Source organism: Alexandromys fortis, unplaced genomic scaffold, assembly GCF_014885135.2.
Source record: "Alexandromys fortis isolate MF-2015 unplaced genomic scaffold, M_Fortis_MF-2015_v1.1 scaffold_21, whole genome shotgun sequence".
Lineage (NCBI taxonomy): Eukaryota > Metazoa > Chordata > Mammalia > Rodentia > Cricetidae > Alexandromys > Alexandromys fortis.
Window position 1 is genome coordinate 2884381 of NW_026067905.1, and position 9221 is coordinate 2893601.

Sequence of the window (9221 nt, forward strand, 5' to 3'; positions counted from 1 at the left end):
AGCTTTAGTGCATGCCGTTACAAAATTTAAATTTCCAGTCTCTGGTTTTCATATAACATTTCAAGATCAACATCTTTATTATTGGTAGCACTTTTTTATTTTGAATTTTTATAACACCTTTTTTTTTCTACTGGGAAATTCCAAAGAGACTACTGAATGCCATTACCACACATGCAGAAATCCTCACAACACCTCTACGGAGAAAGAAAGAAGGCTCAATATCCCCTTCTCACAAAAGTCCAATCCCTAATCATTAAAGAATGAAAATGCAGCTTGAGTCCAGTAGCCACTGGGAATAGTTAGCATGTATTTTCTCAGCTGCTTTTCAATGAAAATGGTCATAATCTCAAAGATCTACGAGCTGATGGCTAAAATAAGTCCTCTCCTGCATCCAAGCAGTTGAACAGACAACTCTCTGTAAGCACAGTTCTGCTCTGTCCCTGAGTAGTTCAGAGGCAGCTCACATTCTCTGCCACATTTCTGTGTCCTCACTTAAGAGGACACAGAGGGGAGGTTACCAGGTCGCCTATCTTCTGTCTCGTTTCCTCTTCTCTGGCCTGGTTTCTCCCTTTATGCAGAAACTTTGGTGATGAAATAATAATATCCCATGAAGGAATGGTAATATGGTTTAAGAAATAGCCATGCTCCAGACATCAAAACAGATGACACAATATGATTTTGAAGTTAGCAGCATAACATGGTGGCAGTTGGTCTTGGACTTGTATCTCCTTTTCCAAGTATTTTTGTATCACTCTAATATGCACCATTGGTTCTCCTCTTATACCCCTTTATGCTATAATTACTAATGTCTTTGACTTCAAGACAGGACTTACTGCTGGCTACAGAGGGAGAGACTCAAGTACACTGTGGCAGGACAGAAGGTGCTGGCTTGATGGGACATTCCATAGCTGGGGAAATGAGAGTGAATACCACAGATCCTCCACCCAAGGACATAGTCGAGATGACACATCTAAGTCTCGAAACCCCCAAGTCACACTGTGCACATCAGGCTGGAAGTAGAAGGCAAAGAAAAGGGCACTGCCTTGATTGTAATACAGAAGAGAGAGGATTACTTCTGTGCCAGAGAAGCAGGAAGGAATATGGCTGAACTAAAAATTCATTAAGTTACTTTTCTGTGCTTTCATCCTATGGGGTAGCCTGATAAAGTCGGGATAAGTAAGGGCTTAGATTCCCCTCACACATCTAGATATTTGTTACCCAACTAAGCCACAGATTGCCCAGTAAAAGTGCTAAATGGAAGAAAACCAAAATGACTTTTTTTTTTTAAATGAGCAGTGAGTGAGCAGTGAGTATCAGTAAGACCCAGAACCATGGCTTAGGTCCTTCTTCTGTTTTTGGTGTGCATGTGTGTGCTCATCTGTGTGTGTGTGTGTGTGCATGCGCATGTGTGTGTGCATGCATGTGCATGTGTGTGTGCATGCATGTGTGTGTCTGTGTGTATGTGTAGAAGTGACATTGGCTGGGCCACTTTTTTGTAGAATAAGTAACAGTTACTCCACTTCCTGGGGTTAGTGAAGCCTAAGGGATACACTGTAGCAGGGGTGTAAGTAACCCTCTCATCAGATCTCAGATTTGCTAAAATGCTCTAGCTCCTGTCTGTAAACACAGACAAGGTCTTTGTCTGGAGTCTTTCTTCATCCACACATGGTGAGTTCTGAATTTCCTAGGACCCGGCCAAAGAATAGAGAATTTTGTAACAATAGGAAAACTACAGGAGTGCAAGATAGCCCTTTGTTAAAGCTGCTTTATCAGAAGACAGTCATTTAGAAAGGTTTACTAGAGAGCCAAGCAGTAGTGGGGGGTGGAGAGGATGGGGACCGGGGTTGTAGTCAGATACAGCACAGACAGATAAGCATCCTCTAGAAGAAAGGAAAATGTTAAACTAAATGGATGCAGGATTGATTCCACACTGGTCAAAATTGCATTCAATGAAGAACAATGAAATCCAAAGTCAAGTCCAAGGAACTCCTAAGTACCAGAGAATAGAAACAAAACATTGTTTTCCTCAAACATTCCTTTTCCTTGAGCAAGAACAGACTACTGTGACAGACAGATGGTATTTTTGTGACCCCCTGTGAGCTCCTGAACTGTTCCTCATTGTCTCTGGATCCCCTTCTCAGACCAGCAGCTCCGGGCTCCTTCAGAAGTTCAGCATTCCATTCAACAAAAATATTTTACAACTGACTTTAGTCCTTTTTATTTTATTTGAGAGAAGGTTTTATATACTGAGGATTGGGCATGGGCTTTGAGCTTCCTATATAACCCAGGATAACCATGAACTTCTGAACCTCCTGCTTCCACCTTCTGAGTACTAGAAATACAGGTATGCTCCATCACATCTGGTTTTGTTGTGGTACAGAGCCAGCTGAGGGCCTTGTGCCTGCTAGACAAGTACTTTGTCAACTGAGCTACAACCCCAGTCCCCTGTCCTAGGTTGTGACCTTCTTATCTAGGTTTCTTCACTTTATAAATCTGGCTCCTCTCTTGTGCAGCACAATTGTGTAGTAACAAATGACACAGCCAGGGGATCCATTCCCTCTCAAAGCCAACGTACCCTTGCCCTTCTCTGGGCCCCAGAAAGACTAACCTAGACAAAAGCTAAAGAAGTGACATGAGCTAAGCAACCTAAAGAGCTCTGTTTCTATGCGTCCTCAGAATCCAGGAGGGAAAGCCCTCCTTTGATGCAAATTGCCATCCCTAGTCACATCAAGAGGGCCGGCTAAGAGTGTACTTAAAACACATGACCATTCTCACAAAACGGCCTTGTCAGAATATACCAGGGACCTGTCTGCTATGGTTTCATCTGGAATGTCCCCAAACACCAATATGTTAAGGGCTGACTAGAAAGTTGGTGTTTTTAAAAGAAAGATAAAAAGAAAAGGTGTTGGAAATGTTTCCCAGTAAGTAGAGTATGAACAAAGTCCTGGGTTCAAACTCCAATATTGCATGGACTGAGTATGGTAGTAAAGGCCTCCAAAGCCCACTAGGGAGGGAAGGGTAGGGGTTAAATCCTTGGCTACATACTGAGATAAAGGCCTGCCTGGGCTAAGTGTCTCTCAAAAAACAAGAGAGGGGGGAGGCAGAAAGAGAGAGACAAAGACAGAGAGGAGGAGGTGGTGGAGGAGGAGAAGGTGGAGGAGGAGGGAGAAAGATTGTGGTAACTTTCTGGAAAAAGAAGACCAAATCAATAAATTAAAAGGAACAAACCTCCTCCGACTGTGGGTAAAGAAGGGGAGAGTCTGTGTTGTTAATCTACTAAAACAGGCCATCTCATAATCCTGTGATGATGAAAGTGAAATAAACCAAGGAGATGTGAAGGATGCCAGAGGAGGGTCCACATGGAGATGTGAACTATCCCGAGGTGTTCATGCAATGGACAACTGAGGGAGACAGAAAGAGATGCTAAGGGTACCGTGACAGCTTTGATGTTAGAGAGATGAGGTTTCTAAGATGCTTCTTATTAATGTGTGTATGGATGCATGCATCCCTGTATCACAACATGCATGAAGATGTCAAAGGACAGCCTTGAGTATTTGTCCTTACCTTCAACCATGTCTATAACAGGATCTCATCACTGATGTGAAAGTCAGGCTATCCCATTTTCCCAGAGGAGCCTCAGAATTGCAGAGGAGACCTACCACTATCATGGTAGCCCACTGTAGGTGGGTTCTAAGCTCGATTACTACCCTTACAAAGCATGTGCTTCACCCCCAAGCCATCCCCATCCTGGAAACACATTACTAATTATATTATCTGATTATAAAACCTGTCCTTCCATAACCCCAGACTTGTGAATATTAAAATAACTGAAGCTGTAAATATGAACTTTAAAATGTATACCTTCTCCATTTTAATACATCTCTATGTTTGTAACACGATCCATTTGTAACATGAACAGGGTCTGCTTGTTGGAGTTTCTATACCTCCCAGTTCCCCACAGCTGTTTAGCCCCAAAGAAAATCAAACAGAGATCTCTATAAGTTATAAAGCTGATTGGCCCATTAGCTCAGGCTACATATTAGCTCTTGTAGCTTATTTTTTTTTATGCTCTGGAATACTTTTTTAATGATGCAAAGATGTGTTATATTTGTTTAAATCATATTAACCTGGGTTCAGGAAGTTAAGTCAGCAGCTAGCTGACAGGGAGTGATAGGGAGGAACCATGTGTAGCTAGGGTTCTTAAGTGGGGGCTAAGCAGAAGGACACCTGGTTTTTTGGTGATACTCGAGCTAGGGGAGAAGGTTAGTTACTTGCTATTCAGCCTCTCTGAGCCATCAGAATTTCACCTGAAGCTTTGAATCCTGAGTTCTATAGAGGGATTAGATGCAGATAAAGTTTATCCTGATCTATTTTTGCCATATGGCTTGGTATCTTTTTCAGCTGGCAGATCACATCCTGCTTCCTTGGTGGTTTGCATTGGACTGGGAGGAATCAACTTCCTCCTTCCCAGTATTCTCCTGTTCTCATTGCATCATTTCTTCTTCCTGTCTGGTTTTCCCACCTATACTTCCTGCCTGGCCAATCAGCATTTATTAAAACATGATTGACAGAATATAGACAATTCTCCCACACCATATGTTTTATGTGTTGTCCTAAATTAGCATCTTTTATTCTAAAGGAAGATACTGTGCAAAATATTACAATAAACTCAGCAAAAATATCAGACATACAACCAATTACATAAATTGTTATCACTTCAAAAGAAAAGAAAATAAACCTTGGGTCTGTAGAGATGGTTCACCAGTTAGGACTACTGGCGACTCTTGCAGACCTGGGTTCCATTCCCAGTACCCACAAGGCAGCTCAAAACCACCTGTTTTGTTCCAGGGGATTCATTGTCCACTTCTGGTTTCCATGGGAAATCCATGCACTTGGTATATATATATGCATAGCCTCAGGAAAAACACATAAACACAACAACAACAAAATAAATAAATCTTAAAAATAAATAAAACTCAATATAAAATATGTTGCTATGTATGTTATTCTTTAAATGTAAAAATAGCAAAAAATAATTTTATTAGAAGCCTATTAAAATGGTCACATAGTATTAAAATATAACAAAAATATAATACTGAGAAAGCTCAGTATATATCTCTTCTAAACAGCTGGAGATCACCAAGGAGGTAGCATCCTAAAGAGATGAAGGTTTTCAAATAGGTTAGGAGTAAGTATTACCCAGCTCACCATTTTCCCTCTAAAGTTGTATTACAATCTAATTGTGTGATTGCAAAGCAAGTTTTCTTATGCAAAACCCTTAAAATATTCCAGAAGAAATTAACAATTCCTCACCTGAGTGTTCATTCCTTTCTTCCTCTTGAGCTGTATTTTGACTGGGAAACAAGCCTGGTTCATATTTTTCCACCGCCTTCTTGACCTGCACACATTGGCTTGTTATGAACCAAACCCCTGAAGCTTTCCCTGGCAAAACTGGAAAAGCCATAAATATTTTTGGCAGAGGATAATCTTAAAATAAGGTGAGTGTTTTTTTATTTCAAGATCATATAACACAAGTCCAAGTGGCATACACTGAGGCAAAGAGTTAGAACACATTTTTAAATAAATATTCAGGGATATAGAGATGTTTCTCACACTAATCCATGCCAGCAACACGTCTGAGGTCCCAGACTGAGGGTTCTGTAATAGAGCTTGTTTCCCATGGAGCTTAGAAACTGCCACAGAGGGTGTCAGATCAAGTGACAAGGTGCTGATGTGTCTCTACCCACTCCGAAGCAGGGCTATTAAAACTGATGTGCCTAAGAGTGGTAGGGTGCAGGCTTAGCATGCAGAAGGCCCTGTGTTGGATCCACAGGCACTGCACCAAACAGGGAAAGATAGCCCATGTCTATAATACCATACCTAGGGAGGTAAATACAGGAGGATCAGAAACTCAATACCATCTTTGGCTGCATAGAGAATTTAAGGTAACCTAAGGCTATAGGAGATCTTATCTTAACAACTTAAAGAAAATGAAGGAAGGGGAAGGAAGAGAGAAAGAGAAAAGAGGGAAGGGGAGATGTAAGGAGAAGAAAGGGCAAAAAGAGTGGAGGGACAAGAGAGGAGAAGCAAACAGTATAACCTGAGCAGACTTGAAGTCTTAGAAGCTTGGTAATGCCCCTGAGACCAGTGACTTCCAAACTTCTGTTTCCTATGAAATCAACTAGAAAATGTAGTTGGCCTTCAGTCTCAGACTTTTAATTCTCCAAGTTAATGGTTGTCCTGGACATTTGTGTACCTAATAAATATGCTAGTACCTTCTAGCAGTTATAGGACCACATATTCATAGCTACTGTATATGATGGTGTGGCCATCCCGGCAACCATCAGAAGAGAACTGCAAGGCCCAACTCACTGTTGAAGTAAGTCCGATTGTTGGTTCCTGGCCACTTAACTCCAAAATAATCACAAAGAAATTGTATTATTTAAACCACTGCTCAGTCCATTAGCTCTAGCTTTTTATTGGCTAACTCTTACATATTAATTTAACTCATCTCCATTAATCTGTGTGTTACCATTAGGTGGTGGCCTACCAGCAAAGTTTCAGCAAGTCTATCTCCAACACAGCTCCATGGCTTCTCTCTGACTCCACCTCCCTTCTCCCAGCATTTTGTTTAGTTTTCCCTGCCTACCTAAGTTCTGCCCTATCAATAGGCCAATCCAGTTTCTTTGTTCATTAATGGTAATCACAGCATACAGAGGGAAATCCCACACCAACTCACACATGCTTTATACATCCACTGGCATCTTGTAGCAGGCCTATTTATTGATGTTTAGGAGGCTGTGTTGATCACTCCTAACTCAATTTTAAAATATGGAAAAGTAATTGAGAGAAGAGTAAACAGAAGGCCCCATGTCCATTGCTCACATTCACTATTTAACTTGCCTAGAAGATTGTGGCGACCAAGCTGGGGAGCATATTTTACTCCAGTGTTTCTCATCATATGATGGAATTGCTCTTACATCTATTTTGCTTTCTAATAACACAAGATTTTTCCCTTGAGGAATATTTAATCCCTCTTTTCAGCCCACACAGTCAGCAGGCTGACCTTACCATGAACAATAGGACTAGGTAATATGAACTGGTATATCCTATCTCTCTGCTCTGCTAAATGAGGTCTAGGTGACCTTGTTTCACCTGTAGAATTCATAACACCTTTTTCCATATATTGTATGTGAACTTAAAAGATCAACAGTTAAACTTGTAAGTTAAAAACAGAGATCATAATGAGGAATGGTGGTGCATGACTCTAGTGCCAGAGTTTGGGAGATCAGGGCAGAAGGATCAGAGTTCAAGGTCATTCTAATCTGCATAGGGAATTTGAGATCAGCCTGGGCTACATGACACTTTGTCTCAAGAAGATAAAAAATATCATAATAGTATTATCAATGTATCTACATATGAAGCTATACTTCTAAACATCTGATTCCAAAAAGCTAACTGGAATCAATGTGTTTTCTTTGTGCTTAAGCAACTTGACATTTGATTGTTTATGTTATTTTGTTGTTGGAGGCCACTTGCTTGTTCCCAGTTGCTCATCCCCTAAAGAATCACACAGAAACCATATTATTTGAAATACTGCTTGGCCAATAGCTTAATCATATTTCTGGCTAACTCATATCTTAAATTAACCCATCTCCATTTATCTGTGTATCACCACGAGGCTGTGACTGCCTGGGTAAAGTTCTGGCATCTGTCTCTGGTGGGGCTACATGGCTTCTCCCTGATACCTCCTTCTTTCTCCCAGCATTCAGTTTAGTTTTTCCTGCCTAGTTCTACTCTGCCCTACCAGGCCAAGCCAGTTTCTTTATTCATTACCCAATAAAAGCAACACATATACCGAAGGACCTCCTATACCATCACTTATCACTAACCATTCTAAGGTACAGCAGGGTAAATAATTTGACATTTTCTAGCCTCTTAAGTTTTTAGAGAATAGAAGTTAGTCTTTTTGACATTCACAGTCTCTGAGTGACTGACAAGATTATTTTGTCTATGGTGTCAAACTCAGAGCCTGGGTAATCAAACTACAGCAAATGATACCCTCTACAGCTTATTAATAGCCAGCTCATTTTCAGTTCATCCCACCTTTGAGCTTTATTATATATTCATTCATCCATTCATTCCTCTCTCTCTCTCTCTCTCTCTCTCTCTCTCTCTCGTGTGTGTGTGTGTGTGTGTGTGTGTGTGTGTGTGTGTGTGTGTTTAGATGTTTGGGCATGTGTATGTGGAGGTCAGAGCACACCTCAGATGGGTCAGTTCTCTCCTTGCACCCTGGGGTACTAGGTACTAAACTCACATCACCAAGCTTGGAGGCACCAACAAACCATATCACTCACTCCTAACTTTTTTTTCAAATGTTTATGCATCCGTTGGAAGCTTTATCACAGTTTATTTTAGAGATGAGCTTGAAAGAAAAAGGTTTCTACAAATGACTTTATGAGATTGTGAGAATAGTCAATAGGTATTGCTTAAATAACTGTGTTTGTCAATTGACTGTTCATGTATCATAATCTGTAAGAATATACTTTCATAAAGAAATACACTATAAAGCAAAACTGTTCTGTTGTGCTAAAAGTCCAATCCAGCATCATGCCTGCTGATTGCTAGGCTCAGACTTCTAGCATTGAGGCTACCTAGGAGGTTTCTGTGTCTCAAGTCTGTTTGAGAAAGGCATCAACTTCAGTGTACAGTTTATTCTCAATGAGGATAAGGACATGTACCGAACAAGTAACACTGGGTGTGGAAATTCCTCTCTAGTTCTATATTACAGAGATTAATGTCAGTCTGGATGCAGTCCAGATGAAACTGGTTGTGTTGTCAATTTGCCATACATGCCCTGTTCTTCACAGTCTCAGCTCCTCTATCCTATGACCACCCCTAATAATAGAAGACCCTCAGCTTTTCAGGATTTAGCATAGAATCTTCTCAACTGTACAGAGTTAAACATGAAGGCTGTTTCATTTACTTGCTGTCAGCTCACATGGTTCCTGCTAGTATTTATTACCAGGGACTGACTTCTGTCTCCATTTGAGAAGCCAGCACCCGGTCCTCTCTGAGCGCTGTCTGCCACTCTGCCAGAACCAGAGCAGTTGCAGAGAAAGTCTGTATTCTACGGCTTTTTGGCTGGGAGAATAAATTCCAGCCCAAGTTCAAGTTGAAAAAGAATCTCTCAGTAGGCAACATGGACTGTACTATCTTCT